This window comes from Pongo abelii, chromosome 3 (assembly GCF_028885655.2).
Source record: "Pongo abelii isolate AG06213 chromosome 3, NHGRI_mPonAbe1-v2.0_pri, whole genome shotgun sequence".
NCBI lineage: Eukaryota > Metazoa > Chordata > Mammalia > Primates > Hominidae > Pongo > Pongo abelii.
In genome coordinates, this window is record NC_071988.2 from 47199868 (window position 1) to 47226308 (window position 26441).

The 26441-nt window shown below is 38.8% G+C and overlaps 1 protein-coding gene and 1 pseudogene across 5 annotated transcripts in view; one reads left to right on the forward strand and one right to left on the reverse strand.

The window, feature by feature from the left end:
* CORIN (corin, serine peptidase) overlaps positions 1 to 26441 on the reverse strand; it is a 269106-nt gene that overhangs the window by 117383 nt on the left and 125282 nt on the right. The window lies entirely within an intron of this gene.
* LOC100455500 (large ribosomal subunit protein eL15-like) lies at positions 1486 to 2435 on the forward strand (annotated as a pseudogene).

Here is a 26441-nt window from a genome sequence, read left to right on the forward strand (position 1 = left end):
TGACAAAATGGTAGGACACATGCAGTTTCCAAGCCATATCACACTATGGCAGCCATACTCAGCACATAGTCGCTGTGAGGCACACACAGGGAAGAATTCAGCCTGATCCCCTCACCAGCTGAGAGGCATGGAGACCCAGTGGATTTCAGCTAAGAGATATCTTTTCTGAAGGGCATACTTGGCTTGTGACTGCAACTGAGTAAATCTGAAATAATGAAATCCCACTTCTACCAATGATTACTTAAGGTAAGTGAAAGTCCTTCACAGTTTATGCCTACTCCTACCGTTTGCACACATTTCTATTGGTTTTTTTTCCCCCTGACTGGTTTCTCAGAGCTCCTTTTGTTGCAATTATTTTCTCCCAGTGTTTCATGTATTTGTCTTTTAAATCTATAGCTTCTTCAGCTATATGAAAGTTTTGCAAAAATGTGAAGTCTAACACGTCAGTCTTTACGGTTTATGTCTTCATAAACCACGCCTATATTTGTGATAGAACAAAAACTCTGTGAGGGCAGTGATTTTTACCTGTTTGGTTTCTTGCTGTGGCTGAAGGACCCAGAAGAGTGACAAGTGGAGAGCATGAACTAAATAAATTTCGCATTCACCTAGAGCCTTTCTAAAGCAGATGGAAAATACTACTGCCAAAATTAAGAGATACATTCTGGCCACAATACACCAAAAACAGGCCACAAGATAGAGAAACTAGGTCAGATTTCCTAATAGTCAAAACTGATTTTGACATGGCCATAGATGGAGGAGACAGATTGATCGATCGGTTGATTTTTGTTAAAATAATCAAGCTTCCCAAAAGCCATGGTCAAAATATAAAATACGTAGCCTGACCTCTCAAAATGCTTTCCAGGTTCAAATTTCAGCAAAAGGGAAAGAAATTTAGTAACTGCTTTGAAGCCAGTACCTTTCTTAACACTGACCACAAGAGGGAGACCACATCATAAACTCAAGCACACGGCCCGTAAAATATTTGTGAAGTGTCCCCGTATGTAACAGTATTTGAAAACCATCCTATTTCATGTGTTTTCAGTATTTATTTTAAAATAAAATCATATTTCTTTTAAAAATCACTTTGCATTTTACATGCCAACACAAAAATATGAATCCTCATAAACCAATAACTATGTTCTTTGTGCATTTATTTTAGAATTTACTTTTTACATTCTCATAATAAACAATAACTTCAGAAATTCAGTTTTTACGCAGCCAGTTTTGTTTCAAATGGCTTTTTATACATTTTTACAACTGTAATTTGTACATAATGTGATTTCTGTGGATGCTGAATGGATTTTTCAGCAGGTGATCTCATTACAAGATAATCTCATTACAAATCCCTGTTAGAATTTCTCACCATGGTATCCAGATTGAAATGAAATTCTTCACAGCTGTAGAAAAGTTCTTCTGAAATTGTTGGTATCATAAGCTCTAAACTGTTCTACTCTATGGACTTTTAAGAAAACTACCAACTTTTGCCTTTCCGTCTGGCGGCAGCCATCAGGTAAGCCAAGATGGGTGCATACAAGTATATCCAGGAGCTATGGAGAAGGAAGCAGTCTGATGTCATGCGCTTTCTTCTGAGGGTCCGCTGCTGGCAGTACCGTCAGCTCTCTGCTCTCCACAGGGCTCCCCGCCGCACCCAGCCTGATAAAGCGCGCCGACTGGACTACAAGGCCAAGCAAGGTTACGTTATATATAGGATTCGTGTTCGCCGTGGTGGCCAAAAACGCCCAGTTCCTAAGGGTGCAACTTAAGGCAAGCCTGTCCATCATGGTGTTAACCAGCTAAAGTTTGCTCAAGCCTTCAGTCTGTTGCAGAGGAGTGAGGTGGATGCCACTGTGGGGCTCTGAGAGTCCTGAATTCTTACTGGGTTGGTGAAGATTCCACATACAAATTTTTTGAGGTTATCCTCATTGATCCATTCCATAAAGCTATCAGAAGAAATCCTGACACCCAATGGATCACCAAACCAGTCCACAAGCACAGGGAGATGCATGGGCTGACATCTGCAGGCCGAAAGAGCAGGGGCCTTGGAAAGGGCCATAAGCTCCACCACACTCTTGGTGGTTCTCGCTGGGCAGCTTGGAGAAGGCGCAGTACTCTCCAGCTCCATCATTACCGCTAATATAAGTACAGTTTGTAAAATTCATACCTAATAAACAATTTAGGACAGTCATGTCTGCTTATAGGTGTTATTTGTCTGTTAAAACTAGTCTGCAGATGTTTCTTGAATGCTTTGTCAAATTAAGAAAGTTAAAGTGCAATAATGTTTGAAGACAATAAGTGGTGGTGTATCTTGTTTCTAAGAAGATAAACTTTTTTCTCTTTGCTTTATCTTATTAGGGAGTTGTATGTTAGTGTATAAAACATACTGTGTGGTATAATAGGCTTAATAAATTCTTTAAAAGAAGAGAAAAAAAAGAAAACTACCAAATTTCTCAGCAACTATCCTATGAAAATTTTGTGACAGTCATTTCCAGACTGCTTAAAAGTAGACAGAACAGGAGGCCAAAAACATCATAAAATGTAGTATAATTCAAAGGAATCCTGGGAGGTCTCTCTGCTTAAAATATTTCCCAGCTGAAATTCCTCACTGTGAATCCCACTCGTTTAACTTAAGCCAAAAGTCCTCAATTAAAAGCCAATTCCTAAGGACTCCTCTATCTTGCAACTAACCAAGATTTCCAGAGGCTCTCCACAAAAGGCACAGTCCTGGACATGGCAAAACTACAAGACCTTAAGAGATGAAGCCATTATCAGTGATTAATACCTCAGCAGATAGCACTTAATATATTCATCTTCTTTATTTCTACTTTTTAAAAGACATTAGAGAATTTAGATGAGAAAATAGGAAAGGGTGGCATCTAAAGAATGGGGCTCTGGTGAGAGTATACCTGGGTATGTACTGACCCTATAGGACCAGGCGTCAGTGTGGGGTTAGCAGGGGCTAAAGAAGAGGGGAGCAGTAAATTACAAGGGAGTAAGAGTGGAGGGAAGTCCTTTGCCATGCTAAGAGCCAGGCATCCATGATTCTTTTAAAGCTAATACTTATCTGGTGCTTTCTCTTCACAGTACATGTCTTAAAGACTTTACCTTCATTTTTCCATAGAACACATTCAAGAGGTGATAACCTCATTGATTAGAGGATGAAACTAAAGCTCCAGTTACTTTCCCCATAAAATAGCTAATAGGTGGTGGAGCTATGTATCAGAATCTAAGCAGTTTGACTCCAGAGTTCATGCTGTTAATATCAATGCTCAAGAGGGCCGTATTAGTTTCCTATTGCTGCCATAAAAATGTGCCACAAATTGGGTGGCTGAAAATGACAGAAATTTATTCTCCCACAATCCTGAAAGTCAAAAGTCCAACAGGGGTCTCACTGGGATAAAATCAAGGTGTTGGCAAGGCTGTCTTCTAGAGGCATCCCTCATTTCTTGGCACATGGATCCCCTTTGTCTTCAAAGCCACCAACATGGCAGTTGTTTGATCTTAGGGCTGTCATCACATCTCCTTCTCTGACTCTCCTCTTCTGCCTACCTTTTTAAAGATGCTTGTGACTGCATTGAGCCTAATGAGATAACTCAGAATTCCCCTATTTGAAGGTCAGATGAGGAGCACCCTTATTTCCATCTTCAACTTTAATTTCCATTGCCACATACAGGTCCCAGGATTTAGGACATGGACATCTTTGGGGGGTCATTATTCTCCCTACCACAGGTGCCTTAATATCTTATTCATTTTTTATGTGCCTCTGGGTTCCATACCAACAACCACCTGCAAATGGCTGACTCAAGCAAGTGTGCCTTCTCTCCCACCTGCCAACTGCCCTCTTCTTCCCTCCTATTGCCTTTGTCAGAAATGCTGCAGCCTGGAATCTTTCTCTAGTCGAAATCTTTGGCTCTGGTCTTATTTCGCTCATTTCTCCTACAGCGAGGAGCCAGGGTAGCAGCCATCTTGGCCTTGCAAGATCAGTGGGAGGAGAACTGCTGTTAGATCCTACTCCTGTAATGAGAATGTTCAAAAGACTAGGGAATGATACTCTAAAATGTAAATAAATCTGACATCAGGCCTTGGTTCAACCAAGTGCTCCCTGTGCTTTTGTAGCTATCAGCTACAGGTGCTTGTGACTTTCCCAGGAAGCAAAAGCTGAGCAAGAAACAGAAGAGGGCAATGGCCTGAGGAGGAGCTTAGCCTTGACTTCCCTCCCTTTCCATTTGTCGTTAACAACCCAAATCCCTTTAAAACCTCAAAAGAGCAATATATTTCAGGACAAAAAATAAGGTAGGAGATGTCATATTGTTCTGCAGCAGACATAGAAAAGACAGCAAAAAGGCAGTTGCAGAAAGCTGAACAGATAGATAAATCCTTCAGCCAGGGCTGGCTACATAATTTGCAGTACTTTATTTATTTATTTATTTAGACACAAGGCCTCCCTCTGTCGCCCAGGCTTGAGTGCAGTGGCGCAATCTTGGCTCACTGCAGCCTCGATCTCCCAGGCTCAAGCAATCTTCCTACCTCAGTCCCCAAGTAGCTGGGACTACAGGCACCCACCACCACACCTGGCTAATTTTTGTATTTTTTGTAAAAACGGGTTTTGCCATGTTGCCCAGGCTAATCTCAAACTCCTGAGCTCAAGCAATTCACCCATTTCGGCCTCTCAAACTACTAGAATTACAGGCATGAACCACTGCACCCAGCCAGAAGTGCTTTAAAGATACCGTGTCCGGAATTGGTGGGTTCTTGGTCTCACTGACTTCAAGAACAAAGCCTCAGACCCTCGCGGTGAGTGTTACAGCTCTTACGGTGGCGTGTCTAGAGTTTGTTCCTTCTGATGTTCGGATGTGTTCGGAGTTTCTTCCTTCTGGTGGGTTCGTAGTCTTGCTGGCTCAGGAGTGAAGCTGCAGACCTTCGCAGTGAGTGTTACAGCTCTTAAGGCAGTGCGTCTGGAGTTGTTCATTCCTCCCGGTGGGCTCGTGGTCTCACTGGGTTCAGGAGTGAAGCTGCAGATCTTTGCGGTGAGTGTTACAGCTCATAAAAGCAGCGTGGACCCAAAGAGTGAGCAGTAGCAAGATTTATTGCAAAGAGCGAAAGAACAAAGCTTCCACAGTGTGGAAGGGGACCCGAGCGGGTTGCCAATGCTGGCTTGGGCAGCCTGCTTTTATTCTCTTATCTGGCCCCACCCACATCCTGCTGATTGACAGAGCCGAGTGGCCTGTTTTGACAGGGTGCTGATTGGTGCCTTTACAATCCCTGAGCTAGACACAAAGGTTCTCTACCTCCCCATCAGATTAGTTAGATACAGAGTTTCAACACACAGGTTCTCCAAGGCCCCACCAGAGCAGCTAGATACAGAGTGTGGATTGGTGCACTTACAAACCTTGAGCTAAACGCAAGGTGCTGATTGGTGTGTTTACAAACCCTGAGCTAGACACAGGGTGCCGATTGGTGTGTTTACAATCCCTGAGCTAGATATAAAGACTCTCCACGTCCTCACCAGACTCAGGAGCCCAGCTGGCTTCAGCTAGTGCATCCCGCACAGGGGTTGCAGGTGGAGCTGCCTGCCAGTCCCACGCCAGCGCGCTCGCACTCCTCAGCCCTTGGGTGGTGGATGGGACTGGGAGCCATGGAGCAGGGGGCGGCGCTTGTCGGGGAGGCTCCGGCTGCACAGGAACCCACTGAGGCGGGGGAAGGGTCAGGCCTGGCAGGCTGCAGTCCCGAGGCCTGCCCCGCCAGAAGGCAGCTAAGGCCCAGCAAGAAATCGAGCGCAGCGCCGGTGGGCTGGCACTGCTGTGGGACCCAATACACCCTCCGCAGCCGCTGTCCCGGGTGCTAAGTCCCTCATTTCCCGGGGCCGGCAGGGCCGGCCAGCTGCTCCGAGTGCGGGGCCCGCCAAGCTCACGCCCACCTGGAACTCCAGCTGGCCCGCAAGCGCCGCACGCAACCACGGTTCCTGCTCGCGCCTCTCCCTCCACAACTCCCTGCAAGCTGAGGGAGTGGGCTCCAGCCTTGGCCAGCCCAGAAAGGGGCTCCCACAGTGCAGCCGTGGGCTGAAGGGCTCCTCAAGTGCCGCCAAAGTGGTAGCCCAGACAGAGGAGGCGCCGAGAGCGAGCGAGGGCTGTGAGGACTGCCAGCACGCTGTCACCTCTCCATACTAAAATATAAATATGTTTTTCCCTTAAAAATAATAAATAAAATAAATACCAATACATTATTAATGTGACATCACAATGGATTATAAGGTTTTTTTTCTTACTCAATGTTTTGAAAATTTATTTTTTAGGCCATCAAAATTGTACTTTAGCAAAATTATTTTCATTCTGAATAGCTGTAAATGACATTAGTAGCTCTACACAAACACAAGGTTGCAAGCCATTTTTGTTAACTTTTAAGTTTGACAAGGATCTTTCTTCTTATGCAACTGTTACTGGAGCTGCTAAGAATATTTTAGAAGCTATGACAACATTTGGGATAAATTTTAATAAATTATTTCAAAATACAAATTTTAGTATGTCTAGAGTTGATGAGTCTCATGGAACAATTTTAATACAAAGACCTAACTCTTCATATGAGTCAGTTTTGTGTAAGTCTGAATTTTAAGTGTAAATTTATACAATGACATTTTGATGTTTCTTCTGACATTTCCTGAAAATTGTGGAGATCATACAAGAAATTGAAAGTAGCCTCATGATTTGTATATAATTTTAAGTGCCTGTTTATACATTCTGTAACTCTATTTTCAACTTCAAGGGAAATTTTCATTTTATTTTATCTTCCTCATTAATAATTGGTCCATCTGAAGTTCGTGTGAAAATAGCGTTCTTTTCCACTGAGAATAAAATGTAACTTCTCTTTCTAAGCTTGTGGATATTTATTTTGCAATGTTTTAGCATTTAAATCCAAAGATTCTAAAATCTTTAAAGAGCTCTAATAATTCCTTGATAAATGCTTTATTGCAATGTTCATGTGTATTACTTTATTTTGTAATAATTTACTAATAACGTCTACTTCCTGATGTTGCCAAGCAGTTTCTGTCCCAAGGTTCGGGCTAAAGAGTTAATATTTGTGTAGATGCCACAGAGACATACTTTGGGGACAAACAGCCAGGCTGGCATCACAGGGGTACCAGTGCTGCCCCCCTATAGAGTTCCTCCTTCCCCGCTTGTCCTTGGCCGCTGCTACCATACCTGCTGCTTCTGCTGTTGCCAATCTGTGCCCAGGCACTGGCCCGGCCACCTTGCTGCCCTGTGATTACCAGCTGAAGACTCCATTTCCCAGTCTTGTTTGTAACTAGGTGTGGCACAAGCATGTGCTTTAGGTAGCCAGGCTAATTATCCCACATGTGTGCTGCCTATGTGCCCCTGATGCACACGCTATGCCATCTAGTCTATCCCCACTGCTCACACACATGCTCTATTACCCATCGAACTTACCTGCAAAATGCAAGTTTAAGGATAAAGTTATTAAGAATTTTAAGGCAGTGACAACAGAGCATTAAACCAAATGCTGATCCCTTCTGAGAGTAGGGTCCTTTGCCCCTGCAGAAGTCACTCACCCATGAAGGCAGCCCTGCCCTCAGACTTTGAAGAAAAAAGAATGGCAAGGAGGGTAGTGGGATGAAAGCTTGAGAGAAGTCCCCTAAGAAGTCCCACTGGCAGGGGTCTCAGCATCCCAGTACCCCTCAAACCTGACCCCTTGATCACTGTACGCATGTTCCACCCACATCTCTCCTGCCACACCCACCAAAGTCCATCCTGCAGGAGCCACTCTATAGACAAGGGAACCATGACTATAATGTGGCAGGGACTGCTGGTTGTCAGCAGAATGCACTCCCCACATTTTTCACAACAATGGAGTTTAAGATGCCTCCATGTACCCAGCCAAAGACTACATTTCCCAGTCCCCTTTGTGACAGGTGCAGCCATGTTACTAAGTTCTCTCCAACAGAATGGGAGCAAGTCATTCTTCTACTTCACCTCCTTCAAAGAGATGTGCTGCCATGTACTTCCTCTCTGTACCACTCCACAAGCTGGAACACAGATACAGAGCTCAGCCAGCTGCGACCACACAGATGAAGACCATAGTCTAGGGATTGGTGAAGCAAGAAATAGATGGAGCCGAAGTCTTTGGATAATTTCATGGGGTAAGCCTGACTTGGCAAACTGAAAAGCTCACCTTGGATCTCTTGCTTAACAGAGAAAAAAAGTTTTATTTAAGCCACTCTATTTTGGGATCTCTATTAGTTATGGCAGCTTAGTATTTGCATAATTTGAATCTGGAGAGGGTTCATTCCCATTGTTGATCTATTCATTGAGCAGGTCTGAAAATAAGGTCAAGTCCCTGGTATGAGAGTAAGGTCCCTGGGAAGAAGGTGGGTGGGTTCTTCACATCACAATGAGAACTCTGAAAGCACTTTCCCACAAAGGCATTCATTTACTCATGTTAGCTATAAATCTGACAGACTTCGGCAATCCAGCCCAGCCTAGAGCTGTACCTACAACATTGCTTCTATGAGAAAACAGCTTTCACATCTGAAATAACCAATTTGTAAATATAACTTTGAAATGCAACCAATTTATTAGCTGAAATCTTCCTGGAATTCTGTACCTACATCATAGAACCGTAGTAAAGATTAATTGAGATAACATATGTGAACAATTAAGCATAGCATCTGACACCAAATGAGCTTTCAATCAATTTGATCTTTTTATTATTACTGACATTATTAAATTGGCATCATAATATAGTCATAATTAACATCATATAGTCATAATATGACATATTATCGTGATATATGTGATAATATAATGTCATATATATTGACATCATTTATTTATTTTTATTTTGAGACAGGATCACGCTCTGTAGCCCAGCCTGGAGTTGAGTGGGACACTCTCCACTCACTGCAAACTCTGCCTCCCAGGCTCAAGTGATCCTCCTGTCTCAGTTTCCCAAGTAGTTAGGACTACAGGTGTGCATCACCATGCCTGGTTAATTTTTGTATTTTTTGTACAGACAGGTTTTCCCCATGTTGCCCAGGCTGGTCTTGAACTCCTGGGCTCAAACAATCCACTCGCCTTGGCCTCCCAAAGTGCTATGATTTCAGGGGTGAGCCACTGCACCTGGCTGACATCATTCATTTTAAGGAAGTATATGGCAACAGGCTTGGGGCAACAATCCTTTCTCCCCTGACTGCCGCACAGAGAGGGATGAGAGATAAATTACTTAAATGTTTACAAATCTCTTCGTTTCCACAAGAAGTTTTAGCAAGTCTTTTCAAAACAAACTGCATAAAATATTACCTCAAAAATACATGAGGTGTTAAAATATTACTCAAACTAGTCAATTAGAAGTAATGGGTTAAGGAATCATCAAGGAAAGAAATGCCTGTGCATCAGAAAGAAGAAACCAAGAATTCAGTACATGAAAAAAACATAAAAGGAAGAGCTGCCAAAAGTGGAGAGTGGGCATGATTCATTCTGGAGATCACTGTAAGGTTTTCCCCAAAGACAATAGAAGAAATAAGTTTTGCTTTTAGAGGATTAACTTTATAGTAGATAATATGCATAGATCAGGGTAAGGTGGTTTTAAAAACTGAGGGGAAAAAATGGGCTTCTACTCTGAAAAAAATTAGAAGAATAGAAATAAAACAATAAAATTTTCTTCAAAGCTATAGGGAATAAAAAGAGATAATGGAAAAATCTTAAGACTTAATTAGGTGTAGAGAAAAATCTGCTAAGAGATGAAGCCAAGAAGTCAGACTGTTAATTGCTTATTTATGTCTAGAGCACTGTCATCAGAAGGTGAATAATGAATAAGACAGTAACAAACAACAGAAAAGTAAGAAGTAGTTGAACATCTGGGGAAAGATTTCTTAAATAACCTAGACTTGGCAGTATTTCATCTACTCAGCATTTTTAAGGAAGAACATATCCCATGCAGGGAAACATTCAAATAACTGAAGCTTATCTACTTAAGAGTTGTAAATTCCTTCATGATTTTATTAAAACTCTGTTAAAGGGAAAATCTGTTTTCTACTTTCTGAAATGTAGTGTGTTCATTTTAACCACTTTCTTAATGCTCCAGGGTAATTTTGGTGAACAGCAAAAACTTCTCAGCTCTGCGTGGAGGCTCCTGGGGTGAAATTGTCCCTGTGCTAACCTGCCTAAGACTTTCTTGCTATTTAGAGTGTGTCGCTCTTCTCCGCGGTATAATCACAGCAGTCCTGATCTCTACTGGTGCCCATATCCCTGCACCAGTAACTGTACCCCTCCACATTTCCAATCTATTTTCCATTAATTACAGAGATCTAGGAAACCCAAAAAAGCAAATTTTTAATGTTTTTTTTTTTTAATAAAAGTGAACAAGCTCCAAAAGAGGGCCTCAGGGAATCTTTTTTTTTTTTACTGGCATAAATGAACATCTATTTAGATCATAACCACTTTTGGTTTTTTTTCTTTTTAATAATTACTTATATTCTTAGTAATTTGGGTAGCAATCTCTGGAGAAGTGAGGTGTGGCCATATATTCAAATGACTGAATTAAAATAGAGGTACCTCATGAAAGGAGACAGTTGCTATAGTGGAAAGGACACAGGCTTTTACCAATGGAACTGGGTTCAAGCTCCAGCTCTGCCTCTTACCAGCTGTCTCTGAGTCTCAACACCTTACTCTTTAAAAAGTGAACATACACACCCACGATGCAGAGTTATTTTAAAGATTAAAAGAAATACAGTATTGTGCCTGCCTTTATACTTGGTACATATAGAGCTTACACAGACAAACTTTAGTATTATTTTTATATCTTTGAATATGTATGGACATTTGTATGTATGTCTAATATACTCAAAAGTGATTATCACAAACCCAAAATTTAATCCGTAAGAAAAAAAATCTACTTTAAATTATTTTAGGTAAAATAAGATTCATTAGATTTCTGGAATTTTACAGCTAGAAGAGACTGGTAATCAATCACACAGTCCTGCTTCCAATCCCAGAAATGAGGAAACCAGTGCTGGAGAGTAAACATGACTTGGCCAATGTCACAAAGCTAATTAGAAACTAGAGGTAGAACTGGAACTACGATTTCCTAATGTCCAATTCAGAGTTAACCTAGAACAGAGACTAACAAATATTTTCTGTAAAGGGCCAGATAGTAAGTTGTTAGACTTTGTGATGCATACAGTTTCTGTTACAACTGTTCAACTACACCAATGTGGAGCAAAAGCAGCCATAGGCAATATGTAAGAGAATGAGTGTGGTTGTGTTTCAATAATATTTTATTCAGAAAAACAGGCTGCAGGCTGTCTTTGGCTCACAGGCTATAGTTTGCTGATCCCTGATCCAGAAGAAGTTAACAGATTTTTTAGCTAGAGGAAACATGATGGACATAATTCCAAATCAACACATCTTTCTGCTTTCTATTGCCAATGCACTAGAAAAGCTGTGTGACAATGAAAGAACTCAGAAGAATGAGACTTAAATGTTGCTATTATGACTGACATCTTACAATAGTGTTTAATAAACATAAATCTTGGCCTCAAGATTATTTTATTACTTAGTAGTAATTAGGATAATCTAAAAAAGGAGCTCTAAGAAAGCAGGAGGAGACTCAAAGAATTGGAATTCAAAATTATCTTGGCTAAATAATTACAGTGAAGAGAACTAAAATAGTGGTAAACATAAAATGAAGCAAAAACTAAAACAGAAAATACTATGGAAAAAATAAAAGTGTTCTAACCTAAAGAAATAAGTAAATACCGCCATCAAAATTTACTGATTACAACTGAAAACATGTCTTATCTATCCAAGTAGTACTTTTACATTAGCACCTATCTCTCCAAGAGATCATCCTTAAAGTCAGAATCAAAGAGCATGATGTTGGGGCCAGGCCCAGTGGCTCACATCTGTAATCCTAGCACTTTGGGAGGCAGAGGCAGGCGAATTGCCTAAGCTCAGGAGTTTAAGACCCACCCTGGGCAACATGGCGAAACCTCGTCTCTACTAAAATACAAAAAATTAGCCAAGTGTGGTGGCAGATGCCTGTAGTCCCAGCTACTCGGGAGGCTGAGGCATGAGAATTGCTTGAATCCAGGAGATGGAGGTGATCTGAGATCGTGCCACAGCACTCCATCCTGGGTAACAGAGCAAGACTGTCTCCAAAAAAAAAAAGAAAAAAGGAGCATGGTATTGGAACCAGAAATAATCTACCAGAAATAAGAACACCTCCAAAAATGTGTCTTTCTGGTTTGTGTCAGGACCTCCTGATAACATTGGTCCCATGATCATAATCATCATAATATTCTTCAGACACATAAAGAAAGATCTCATGGAGGAAGGTGACAACATGCTTTTTCCTTTCCATTGAGGATGAATGTGAAGAAATACCTATAGTGCAATATGAGGCAGAGATAAATTTCTTGTTCCTAAGAAGTATGACATATTGGAACAGGTTGGCAAAGGAATAGTGTTCAAGCTTCCTCTAGAGAGGGTTTGAGAGAGTCTAAACTTTGCATCTGTTTGGCGTGAGGTTTACTCCCCAAGAGAAAGGCAAGCAGAAGAATTTTCAACATCTGAATTTTAAGGGAGCTGTTCAAATTGTAATTTGACATACTCAATTGAACTAAATGTAGTACTCTATTTTCCCTAACACTTGTGTTGCTCCCTAGTAGTAAATTGGTTGTTTACTTTTGAACATCTACCTGGGAGGCACTAAAGAGTAACAGGATGATCTATGATTGGAACTGGGTTCATTACATTGTACCAACTTGCTCCCAACATCTGTTCTGTTTACACAATGACGCATTCAGAGTATTCAGTGCTTAGTGCAAACAACTATGATCTTCCAATATTTGATTTCTCCTTGGGCTTTCACACACCTCGGCTTTGGTTTCACTGAATGATTTTTGGAAGAAAAAAGGGCATAAAATAAAGCTATACCAATGAATGAGAGATTGAGTGATAACTATAAAAGTTTTGTGTATACAACTTCTGCAACTCAAAGGGCTCTCTGATGGTGTTAGCAAAAAACCATGTAAACACCCTTGCCCTCTGTCGGGACACAATCAGAGCTGTTTCTTTAATATCACAGTATCATTGTCTGTTTTTAACTTTTCTATGTACATAGTAAAGGAAATTTTTCACTTAATATTTAAAGGATTATATAACGATCCAATACAATATTAAAGCACACAGAATAATGTTGTTCAAATATGTAATATATATAGATGACATTTTCTACTTGTATATGATCACTTAGAATGCAGTTAAAATTTATAGCTAAATCCAGCTATGAGAAAATTTTCATTTCTTCAATATAGATCATAGGCATTTTATTTCTGTGCATCAACTTTTAAAAAGACGGCTTCAATTATCACATAATAATGTTGACACTTTATAAATATTAGTAAAAAGCCAATAAAATGAAGCCACTTTCATACTGTTAAAAATAATATGTTAACTAAAAAAAATACCGTGGAAGACATGTATATACCACATTCATAACAATGGAAAGTAGAGAAATACCTGTTAGTTGTAACTGATGTTACAAACAAAATTTCTATAGAAAGAATACTATGAAAATTAGAACTAAAGCATATTTTTAAAAGTTCAATTGGCAGGATCCAAAAAAAATACCTACCCCTTGAACAAGAGAAATTATATTTAATTTCTTTAAAGGAAAAGTCACTTTTTATGTTAAAACTCAAAAATCTCAGAACCATAGATTTTTCTCTTTTATTTTCCAATGTAACATCCTCCAGGCTTTTTCCAGCAACCACATGGATCTAATAGACAACTGACGTATATGAACCAGTACACACTCAATTTTACCAATTGGTAAAAATTGTTTTCTCTCACCCACAGCTTTGACCAGGTCACCCCTGCTCCCACGGTGGCTTCTCTATTGTTCTTATCAAATGCAGACTCCTGGGATCTCAGCTTCAAAGGCCTCCTCTAGTTTTCGCAGCTTTCATTTCCTCTCTAACCAGTCTGTATTCTTCCAGCCAAGAAATCCTTCATTCAGCCCTTTGATTCACTGTCCCCAATCCTTCATCCATCCTTTTCCTTACACCTCCAACACTGGCTCAGACCACATTCAACAGTGACTTCGCCCCTGAAATGGGATTCAACCTCGACTTATTAGGTTAAATATCCAACTGCTTTTGTTTGCTTCTTTCTATTTTTAAATCTAATGTTATTTGCCCTGTACAAAAGAGATTATGAGATAGGACCAGGCCCCCTGCATCAAATTTCTCAAGTATTTTAGTCTTTCATGTTCAATCTGTTAGACCTCTAAAGGGCATAGCACAGAATGAAAGAAAAGTACCTGCATTACATTTAAAGACCGAAAAAAAGAGAGGCACTGTAGTATATTTTATGATTGCAGGTTGTAGGAATGTCCATTGATATTGCTTTAGGGACCATGACAGAAGCAGAAGATAGTGGGAATGTTAAGCACTAGATACAAGATGAACAAAGACACACACAACCCCATATCACACCACCGAAGTGATAAACTGGCAACGAGAGGTGAGAAGGAGGAACAGAGATGGATACAGGAGGGAGGGGAAACTGGGCAGCAAATGGGCACAGTATTCCCAGTAGGAACACAAGTCACCAGAGTTCTTCCTGCCAGGCAGAACACAAGCCATCTGACTATGTGCCAAGTGCTGAAATGGACACACAACATTAGCAACACAAAGCACTATCTCATTAGACTTAGTTTCCAAGTCTATTTTCTTTCCTCCAATAAACATTAGGATTAGCCTACTTATTCTGTTGCTCCCAACACTAATTCCAATGAAACTCCCAGTTACCATGCGAAAGGTTGGATTAATTCAATGACCCTATTTTCTTCGTTGCTAAGAGCACCTTTATACATTCTCTCATTCAAAAATACATTGAGTATCAAGGTTATCTTGTCAGAGAATATCCTGAAATGATGAGCCCTAGTTTCTTCATCTGTAAAATAAGGATAATAATTATGTAACTATTAGGTAGTAATGAAAATTAAATGAGACAGGGCACGTAAACCACTTAGCAGTCATTGGCATCCAGCATGTGTGCAATAAAAGTTAGCTATGATTATTGTCAATGTTATTATTACTATAAGAACCTTTATTTTAGCAGATGACAGTTGTCATTGTAACCTAACGTGAGCTTTAAACTAGAAAATTTAATTTTTAGACCAAACAATATTTATATGCCTTTTCTATCTTCCTATCGAATACAATGAATCCCACTGTTTTTCAGTTTTTCTGAATTCATGCAACTCCTTTCCAATTCTGAATCCAACAGGTTGCTGGCCTGTTTCCTAATCAATGCTACAGAGGAAAAAGATGAGCGAGGAAGGAAAAGTACTAAAGCAGAAGATGTCTATTCCTTAGTCCGTGTTGTAGTTAAAAGGTGAGTCTGTTGAGTCATTACCCACAACTCCTATGGGTCCCAAGGGAGGACAATTGTCATCAGAACTGCTTTTGCAACCTGCCCTTTTAAATGTTCTGAGATATTTGTCCTCTTTCTTCTTGACTTTTTGCTTTGCACTTCACATGCCCCCTCCATGAGCTCATTCACTCCTTTGATTTTAGCCCAACACATACATGAATAATTCCCAAGCTCTTGTCTCTGCAGCTCAAGCCTCTCTCCTGAATTTCAGGGACCTACAACCAACTGATATGCCAGGAAATTTACATCTCCAAATTATTCTTTATCATAAACTATTCTTTTCCTTGTGGTCTCTACTTTGGCAAGTAGTATGACAAACATGTTTCACCTTTTCCCAACCAACCACCTGGTGGTCATCCTTCCTTCTACCTTTTGCTCTTCCCAGTGAACCACCAAATTCTCTATATGTGAGTCCTTGAGAACAGGGATTTTGCCTTATTTGCTCCTCAACCCCAGTGACTAAAACAATCCCCAGCACATAGCAGGCACTCCGTACATATTTGTTATATAAATGAAATAGTGCATAGCTACCGCTCCATAACCATCTGCTATACGAAGGACTGGATGCTTTAAGCTGCATTCTCACAAAACAGGAAGAATATACAAATTATTCTCCTTTACTTAAATGTTTCTAATAATTTCTTCTTATAAATAAGAATATTAAATCATATGATGCAGTTTTGTTTTCTATCGGAACAACAAGACATTATGTGTTTTGTTACAATGTTCAAATTGTAGTCCTCTGGCTGTTGAGTTTCATAGCTAAACAAGAAGTTTTTCAGCCTTCACACTTTGTAAAAATCTGTAAAAACCCTCTATTCAAGTTATATTTAGCAACGGGTCTTCTGAAATGTGCGTTGAGAAAATTGGAAACAGCTTAGCAACTGAAAAGAATAATATTTCATAAAATCCTATGGAGTAAAAAGCCAGATCCCGTGGGGCCACTCACTGGGCGTGTTAGGCAATTTCAGAAAACATTTTCAGAAATTTTTTTCAAATATTGTATAGGCTATTTGCTGGACAGAAGTAACTTGTCATATGTTGCCCACGACTTTTGAGTGGTTAGCCTCACTTTTCATTTAAAACGTTTTTATTTGAATTGGTTGTAGTAGAATAGGAGTCTAAAGGACAGATGTGCATTCTTGCTAGAAAGTATGTGGCCTTGCCTTTTACTTTGTATCAAGTCTATAGTCAAATCAATTTGCATTGGTTTACTTCATAAAAATAGCATAAAATGTGCTACAAATAAATAAAAGGAAAGTACATTCATGCCTGCATCTGTGTTTGACTTGCAAAATAAAAGACTTCATGAAATAAAAATATTTTGAGGCTCTTTTATTTTTATCACTACTTACTCTGTACTTGGCAGATCTGAACACTATGTGTTTTCTTCAATTAGAAGTCATCCAACAGGCGGACTTATTTTCAGTGCAAAGTCTTAGCCAAGATTAAGCCATATATTTCATACATCTTGTTCAAGATGACTGAGACCAAACCTCTAAATTTCTTTTTCTCCAGCTCAATATTCGCAGTTCTAAACTAAATAACCACTTTTTTTTTTGGTACTGTGTTGAGATTTATTCAAACTGCCAACCATCAAAAGAAAAATAGGAACATTCCCAGGAAAAAGAGTGGGGTACATGCAGATAAGTATTGGTTATCCATCACAAATTATAAGGTTAGTGAATAGTATTTGCTTTTATATGCAATCATGTGCTATTTTTACATACATCTACATAGAGCTATCCCTACACATCTACTCCTTGTATGAGATGAACTCATCCCTTCTTTCGTGGGCTGAATGCTATAGGTCTACCTTTAATTTATGCTATTAAGTGCCTGCAAGAGATGATTTTTAAATAAGTAGTTTTGCATACAGAACCACCATTTGATTCCAACTTTGAATGCTATTAAGCTGAATGTACACAGAAATCCTTTTTTCTCCTTTTAAGATGTGTACACTGTGTTTATGACAGTGAAGTCCTAGGTCTTTGAAACACTAACAGGCCCAGATTCAAAGGGGTTCAGATCACAGCTCAGTCAAGTTCCACCTCTATGATCTTGAGCAAATCACTTAATCTCCCTATCAGTTCTGTCATCTATAAAATGGGAAGTGCCTCAGTCCATTCAGGCTGCTAGAACAGACTACCACAGACTGGGTGGCTTAAACAAGAAACATTTATTTTTCACAATTCTGGAAGGTGGAAGTCCAGGATCAGGGTGCACAGTGGCATTCTTAGTGAGGGCCCTCTTCCTGGTTTAGTCCTCACGTGGCCTCTCTTGATGCATATACAGACAGAGAGCGAGCGAGCACACAAGAGTGCTCTATCTCTTACTCTTCTTCTAGGAGCACTTCTAATCCCATCATGGGGGCTCCACCTCCATAACCTCATTTTTTTTTTTTTTTTTTTTTGAGACGGAGTCTTGCTCTGTCACCCAGGCTAGAGTGCAATGGTGCGATCTCAGCTCACTGCAACCTCCACCTCCTGGGTTCAAGTGATTCTCCTGCCTCAGACACCCGAGTAGCTGTGATTACAGCTGTGTGTCACCACACCAGTTAATTTTTGTAATTTTAGAAGAGATGGGGTTTTGCCATGTTGGCCAGGCTGGTCTCGAACTCCTGACCTCAGGTGATCTGCCTGCCTTGGCCTCCCAAAGTGCTGGGATTACAGGCATGAGCCACTGCACCCAGCCCATAACATCATCTAAACCTAATCATCTCCCAAAGTCTCCACCTTCTAATACCATCCTCTTGGGGTTACGGTTTCAGCATGTAAATTTGTGGGTGGGGGATGCAAATATGCAGTTCATCACAGGAAGAATAACCATAATCCTCACAGTGCTGCTGGGAGGAGTAATAAGAACATGTATCTAAAGGGCTTAGCACAGCACTTAGTACCTAATAAATGCTCAGCAAGATACATACTATTATGATAACACTGTTATTATTAAACACTATTAGGAAAACACCATTATTTGAATTGCAAAGTCTGGCCATCGTTTCTTCATTTTGTTTGTTTTATTCTGTTACTACCTTAACCATATTCACCAGAGTGCAGCATGGCTTAAAATTAATTGATTTTTTATTCTACAAATCTTTAATCCAAACACTATTTCCACAGACCCCACCAGCTTCTAACATTTAGCTATTCCATCTTCACAATTTCAGCATTTTTCTGAGCTTAGTATTCATCACACATACTGATGCAATCACTTGCTTATGAGTACATGTATTCCTATCACTCACGTTCCATTTTCATCCAATGTTTGCCTGTTTTCACACATAAGTTATCACTGGAGAAGTGGAACCAGGATGATAGCCAGGTCTGCTTGATCCTACAACAGCCATCTTCTAACTGTGGAAGGTGTTTCCTTAGAGATACACAAGGGCTTTCCAAGGGTATATTACAGGCAGAGATAGTTTTAAAGGAATCAATTTCCACATCCTTAAATTCCCTCTTTTCTATCATTGCCTATCTGAGGGCACATGCAGGGTAACGTCATTAAGTATTTCCTTTCCTACCGCCCTTTTCGCATGTTCCTTTTTTTCAACTGACAAAAAAAAAGGCACTTTTTAAACATTTCAAACCTGCTATGGCATATGCTCCTGGGCACATGCATCTGGAGTTCCAAACACATAAACAATTTAAAATATCTTCCATTTTGCTATCCTGCCTCCTCATTCTCCAAATGTTGTCAGAGAAGATATTGTTCCTGAAGGAAAATCTTTGAAGGACAAAGTTAAAAGAGCACAAATAAACTCCGAAAGCAGAGGACCAGAGGCTCATTTATTTCAGGCAACAAACTTATTTTATTTTGTCTGTCCATCTGTCTACCGAAATATGTATCTTAAAATTTGAAGCAAAAAGTGGGATTCTAAGATTCTAGGTCCAGTTAAAATGGAGTAAACATGTCCCACCTTACCACCCGCTGTGATTGTAACTAGAAGTTGTGGACAGAATACACAAAGCAATTGTCTGTGGTATCCAAACAGTAAAGACCAGTAAGCGGACTAGGAAGGGAAATAAAAACTTAAAGAAAGAGTAATAAGGAGGTGAGCTTTCTGGTGTTTTTCTTGTTCTACTCGTATTTCCCAACATAGAATGAACGTAACAAAATCATGGAACTGTGCAGCAGTCTTGACCAAGAGAAACTCTCTCCTTGGTCAGAGGAATAAGCAGGAGGGGCCCTGCTAAACCAAAGGAGGGGGAGTCCCCTGAGACATCTCGTCTCCTGATCGTCCCTTGGAGGGGGCCCTAGAAGCTGTGCTCATGGAAGCTGTACTCATGCAACAGTGGCAGCAGCAGCCAAGGCTGCCTATTTGCCCCAGAGCTGGCTACAACAGTGCAAAAGGCTAAAACTAGAGCTTTTTTGACAGAGGACCAGGGCAAAGGGTCCCTGGAAGTCAGAGAGTTTCAGGGAGATCACAGAGAAGAGGGAGCTTGAGATGAGAGATCCCACAGAGCTATGTATAAAGTCCTGGGTTTATCCCTCAGGTCTCCATGCATGAAAATGATTTGAAATAGAATACCAAAAGCTTTGAGAAATAAGCAACAATGTAATCCATGGCCCAGATATCAGACTGATCCCTAGGAAATACACTCATGGGGAGGATCCAGAGAGCACTACAAAGGCTTTGAAAACTGAACTGACATTGGAAACAAAGCCCTTAGAAGGCATAATGTGACTTGTAACCGGAACTTAACTGGGTCAACTGACTATGAAAAGAAACAAACACACAAACAAAATTAGCATTTTCCAGAGAATTCTAACAGGACCCAGAATATCATAATATTTTCAAAATGCCGAGGATATAAGTTAAAATTAATTAACATACAAAGAAGCAGGGCAAGGCCGGGCACGGTGGCTCACGCCTGTAATCCCAGCACTTTGGGAGGCCGAGGCGGGTGGATCATGAGGTCAGGAAATCGAGACCATCCTGGCTAACACGGTGAACCCCGTCTCTACTAAAAATACCAAAAATTAGCCAGGCATGGTGGCGGGTGCCTGTAGTCCCAGCTACTAGGGAGGCTGAGGCAGGAGAATGGCGTGAACCCAGGAGGGGGAGCTTGCAATGAGCTGAGATCGCACCACAGCACTCCAGCCTGGGCGACAGAGTGAGACTCCATCTCAAAAAAAAAAGAAGCAGGGCATTCTCAGCAACCCCTAAGTGAAAAGATAATTAATAGGCACCACCCCTGAAGTGATCTAGATGTTGAAATTATTCAACAAAGACTTACTTTAAAGCAGCTGTAATAACCATACTCCATGAAGTAAGGGTCAACAAATTTGAAGTGAATGAAGGATAGAAGTTATCAGTAAAGAAATAGCAGCTATTAGAAAGAATCAAATGGAAGCTCAGAACTGAAAAACAAAACAACTAAAATATTTTTAAAAGACACTGAAATTGCAGAGTGAAGATGACAAGACAGAGTAAGTGAACTTATAGCTAAATTAATAGATACTATCTAATATGAACAAAAGAGAAAAAAGTTTTCAAAAAATGAACATAACTTCAGGTACCTGTTGCATATTATCAAAAGGTCCAATATTGATGTCATTAAAAATCTAAGAAGGAAAGGAAGGAGAATGAGATTTGTACAGAAGAAAAGTTTGAAAATTTAATGGCTGAAGTTTTCTAAATCAAATGAAAGATATAAATTTAGACGCAAGAATCTAAATCTTTGAAATTTTTTTGGAACTCAAGAATCTCAGCAGAATCCAGATAAGATAAACTAAGAAAAGAAAATCAAAATAATCAACTAACTGGAATTTATTCAGGAATGCAAGGCTAATTTAACAGTCAAAAAGTAATAAATGTAATCTCTACATTAACAAGCTAAAGCAAAACTACATGATCATGCCAACTCATACAGAAAAAGCATTTGATAAAATTCAACATCTTTCATAAGAAAAACTCCTAGGAAATGAGATTTAGTTTATGGGATTACCTGATTAGGTCTACTGAGTATATTCTACCTTTCTTAAAGTCAGCTGTGCCAAATAACAATCTAATTATAGGAGTGACTGCAACATGGTATTCAGTTCATCCCCACATTCAGAGGTGAGGGGATTATACAGGGTGAGTGAACCACAGAACTGGAACCCTGGGAACCATCTTAGAACCATGTTTATCATAACAAGCAATGAACAATGGGAACTCAATGTTTTAAAATCAGTACATTTTACAATAGCTCTCAAAGTATCTAACAAAATATGTGCAAGACCTATATGAGCAAATTATAAATGCCAATAGAAGAATCAAGAAAGACCTAAATAAATGATAAACCAAGTTCATGGTTTGAAAGACTTAATATGTTTAAGATGCCAAGTCTCCCCAAATTGATCCACAGCTTTAATACAAATCCAATCAAGATCTTTGGAACATTTTTTTTTTTTTTTTTGTAGACATAGACAAGCTAATTCTAACACTTACATAGAAAGGCAAAGAACTACAACTGAAAAATAAATTTTGAGACATAACACAGTGGAAAAACTCATACTATTAGATGTTAAGTCTTAATATCAAGCCATACTAATCAAAACAATGTGGTTTGGTTAAGGAATGAGCACATAAATTAATGAAACAGAATGAACAGTCCAGAAATAGACCCATGCGAATAAGGTCAATTAATTTTTGATGGAGGTGCAAAAGCAATTTAATAGGAGAAATATAGGCCTTTTAACAAATGTGTCTGGAACAAATGGACATCCATTTGGAAAAGGAAAAAAATACCACTTGACCTATACCTTATACCTTAGGCAAAAAGTAACTCAATGCAGATCATATAAAATGAAAACTGAAAAAGTCTTGGGAGAAATTATGAAGGAAAATATGCAATTGAGATAAGTAAATAGTTCTTACATGATACAAAAGTATGTTGCATTAAAAAATTGGTAAATAAAAACATTTGTTCTGTGAAAGACACTGTGAGGAGAATGAAAAGACAAGATACAGAGAGTAGGAAAATATTCCCAAATCATATATTGAACAAAAGACTTGTACCCAGAATATATAAAGAACTCTCAAAATTCAACAGTAAGATCAAACAGCCCCCCCACTCCTGCCATAAAATGAGCAAAAGATACGAACAGACACTTCATAAAGGTGATATTCTGATGGCAAGTAAGCATATTAAAAGATGGTCATCATTAGGCAAATTTAACCACAGTGAGATGCTTCTACACACCTGTTAGAATGGTCAAAACAGAAACAACAAAAGTCATTCTGACAATACCAAGTACTGGTGAAGATGTGAAGCAACTGGAAGTTGCGTACATTGTTATTGATGGGAATGCAAAATGATACAGCCACTCTGGAAAAACAGTTGACAGATACCAATCTAGGTATTCATCTTAGAGAAATTTGCCTATAAAAACTGTAGGTGAATGTTTATAGCAGTAATTTTCACAATTACCAAAAAACTGGAAACAATCAAATTCCTTTCAATGAGCAAATAAACAAATTGAGGTACAGCCATACAATGGAATACTAGTAAGCATTAAAAATAACCACTGATACATGCAACATGGATGGATATTAAAGGCATTATCCTAAGTGAAAGAAACAGGTCTCAAAAGGGAATATACTGTATGATTCCATGTATGACATTCTAGAAAAGCCAAACCAGAGATGTGGAGAACAGATCAGCAGTTTCCAGAGGTTTGGAGTGTAGTTTTGGCCTTAAAGGACAAGATGAAGATGATATATGTAGGATGATAGAACTGTTCAGTAATCTAATTTTGTGGTGGTTATAAATATCTATGCATGTTGTTAAAACTCAGAACTATATATACACACACATACAGTGAATTTCATTGTATGGAAATTTAAACATAAAAACTAAAGTCAGCCTATTTCTTTCAGAAAGTAACTCTGATTTGATGAATAAGTTTGACATTGAAGACTGGCATTACCAGTTAGATAAATTTTACATAAACTGGATGAACAAAACTGACAGCTCCAAGTTTTGATAAATATATATTTAAAGCATGTAATAATATAAAAAGCATTTTATAAAAATATTGTATTAGAAAAAATTAATTGAAATTAACCAATATTTCCATTTTTTATAAATTTTTTCTGAATATATAGAGCTAAACAGAGTGCCTCAAAGTGAAAGAGTAATAAACAGATATTTGATAAATCCTGGCAATATTCTCAGAAGTAGAGACCACGAATGGCTTTACTGACTGGGTAACAAATTCATTTGCAAGTAAGGTGCTTTCCAAGTCTGTGTTTTCAAAAATGGAAGGAGAATCTAATCAAGTTGTCATCTAATCATTACAAATAATTTTAATGATAAATCATTACAAATAATTTTAATGATAAATCATTACTATTTGTTTTTTGACAGTACAGTGGGAAGCTTCTCAAATAATTGAATGCCATTATTCAATAAAACTCTTTCTATGCCCATGTGTTTAATCATATGAATAAGTTTTCAAAGCACTGCCATCTAGAAGAAAAAAGTAGGAACACAATTGATGCCAAACTCTGATACAGTCTACACAAACCAGTGTTCAAAGAAAATAAACTGCATCTAATACATCAAGATATGGAATTCTAATATATGTCACATTTAAGGTTAGTAATTATTTATAAACATTTATAATAGATTGAAAGTACAACTTTTTGATAAATTAATCAGAAAATAAACTGTTGACAGAGTCTTATGACTGAAGGAAAGTTTTTTAAAGTAATAATTTCCATTTTATGCACAGTTTTGTTCTAGAGATACATGGTAGGGGGATAAAAATAATCTAAGCATTAAAAAGATATTACATTGTAATAAAATTGTGTAGGTGAAAGGAAATAGAAATGAGTTCAGAGAGAAAAATGAGCAAAGTAAAATTTGCTGAATGTTACAAGAGAAGCTTATAATTTTTTAATGTTTGGTGAATGTCAAGTCACTATGGGATTTAGGTTTCACTAGACACATTTAAAGTAGTTATATGTCAATTATTATAATATTCTTTAAATTCTATTATCTGACACTATTTACATTCACAGTTAAAATTTTTTAGGTATTAATTTAAAATTGTACAAGGGCTGTGTACTTTGTCAAAATCCTTTGAGGGTACACAGCAAAAATATTTGGAAGACCACATATCTAAAACACTATGTTGCACTGCCTCCTCGATAAGAACTTAACTTTTTGTTTAAATGTGTGCAGGGTTTCAGACACAAAATAAACATATGGATAGAGCATGTGAGAATGGATACTTCAAATTACTTCCCAATTGCTGAGCTCAATGGAATTGCAGTTATGAAGCTCACAATGCTATTTAGCAGAATGAAGTCACAATTTCAAAAGAGATTCATAGATTTTCATGTGATGATTCTGAATCATGCATTATTTTCAGTGGGTGGCCCAGAGTTTAGAGTTCAAACTCTAGGATGTCTGAATTACTAGATAACTGCCACATTACTGTTGAGAATATCAAAAAGAACTGATTAAGCTTAAAGAATAATGTTCACCTAAAAGACATAGATAGTATCCTTTCCCAAGAATTTTGGGAAACAAATATGAAACTTAGAACTAAGCTAATATTTCTGCTATGTGAAAGAAAAAAAAACAGCATTTTGTTTTTCATTTACCTGGTTCTGTAAAGATCTATCAGCTATGATTAAATTGACCATGATGGGGTGTACAAAGCTGAATACAGAATTAAAATAGATGATGTTTTGAATTGCAAATGAGCAGCATTCTTGTTAGAGTAATCAGAACTGATTATTGACCAAAATAGGCTCAGGGATGTGCACTTATGATCATACATATTAAATAATATCAGACTTTTGACTTGTTGCTAAAAATTTCCATATTCTACTGTAATCTGTAAGACCACAAATGTGGATTTTTGATTGTGATTCTGAAATGTGATTCTGATTTCTGATTCAGAGGCATAATATTGACAAAATGCAGATGGTCTTGGTCTGCAGTCACTGAACAAAATAATATTCTGTAAGAAGCCCAAGGATCAACCTATGATCTTGAGCTTCTGAGCTATCAACCTATAAGCCAAGCAGCTAGCTTGGCAAGAGAGTGAGAAGAATGAATGCAGATGAGGAAAGAAAACCTCTATATTTCTGTTTTAGGAACCACTGTGCCACTTCAAGCAAAGCAATATTTGGCAGAGAATAGAAACCTAATCTCAAATGATCTATAAACAAGAATTACGGAGCCCATAGAGAACAGGTAGTATTTAGGCTCAGGAAGAAATCTATTTTATCTGGCATTGCTTGTTTATCCTGGGTATGTGGCATAGCAAAGTCAAAATAAGCCTGTAATTCTCCCAGAAAAACAGTGGAAATCCACAGGATGAGCATTTCTCGTGGTCACAGATCAAAAGAAGTTGTTAGGAACTTAAAAGTATTTTTAAAGCTTCAAGTTACAGCAAAATGAAATGTTAAATACCAGAAAAGTTGATCATGAAGTTTCTTCATAAGAATTCTGGCATATCCTTAGCTCTACCACTACCCAAATAACAACAATAATGACAGCTGTTCCTTACATAGCTTCTCTTCTTCATCTCATTTTTGACCACTCTCCCTAACATGTTCTATGTAACAGCCCTACAGACAGTTGCTGGCAGCTGATTAAAAGAACCGAGGGGAGATATCTGGGGCAAGAACGTTGCAGGCAGATGAAACAGAGTAGCTACAGCCTAGAGAGCAAAAACAAAAACATTAGGAGAAAAGTCAGAGAGGTAATCAGGGCCAGATAATGTAGGGTGGGATGTCTATGTTGCACAACTCTAGGAGGCACAAATGATACAGACAGGAGGCGGAAATGCTGAGTAGAAGAGGGCGATTCCCCAACAAAGGCCCCACCCTTAAGCTGGAAGATCCACAGCTCTAAGCGAGGACAGACATTTCTGTTTTCACACCCAAAAAGTTGCTTTTTGGCCCACCACACCCCTCATCTTGCCCCCATATAAACCCAAGACCTTAGCGCGCACATACACGGAGCGGCTGAATATCGGAACCAG